We start from the raw sequence: 200 nt of genomic DNA on the forward strand, positions 1-200 counted from the left end.
CCCGCGAGGGCGGTGGGGAAGGGAAGAGGCTTCTCGGCGGCGCCGTGCCTGGCACTGCCCTCAACGCACATCGTGCGGGCCGGGCTGACTCAGACCCGGCTGCACCTCGCCCGCCCTCCCCGGCTCTCTCCACCCCTCTCCGGGCAGTTCGAGGTCCCGGCACCTCCCTCTTAGCCAAGAGGCATGATTTCGCCTTCGCA

The sequence above is a fragment of the Haliaeetus leucocephalus genome, unplaced genomic scaffold, assembly GCF_000737465.1.
Source record: "Haliaeetus leucocephalus isolate CR32 unplaced genomic scaffold, Haliaeetus_leucocephalus-4.0 Scaffold93, whole genome shotgun sequence".
Lineage (NCBI taxonomy): Eukaryota > Metazoa > Chordata > Aves > Accipitriformes > Accipitridae > Haliaeetus > Haliaeetus leucocephalus.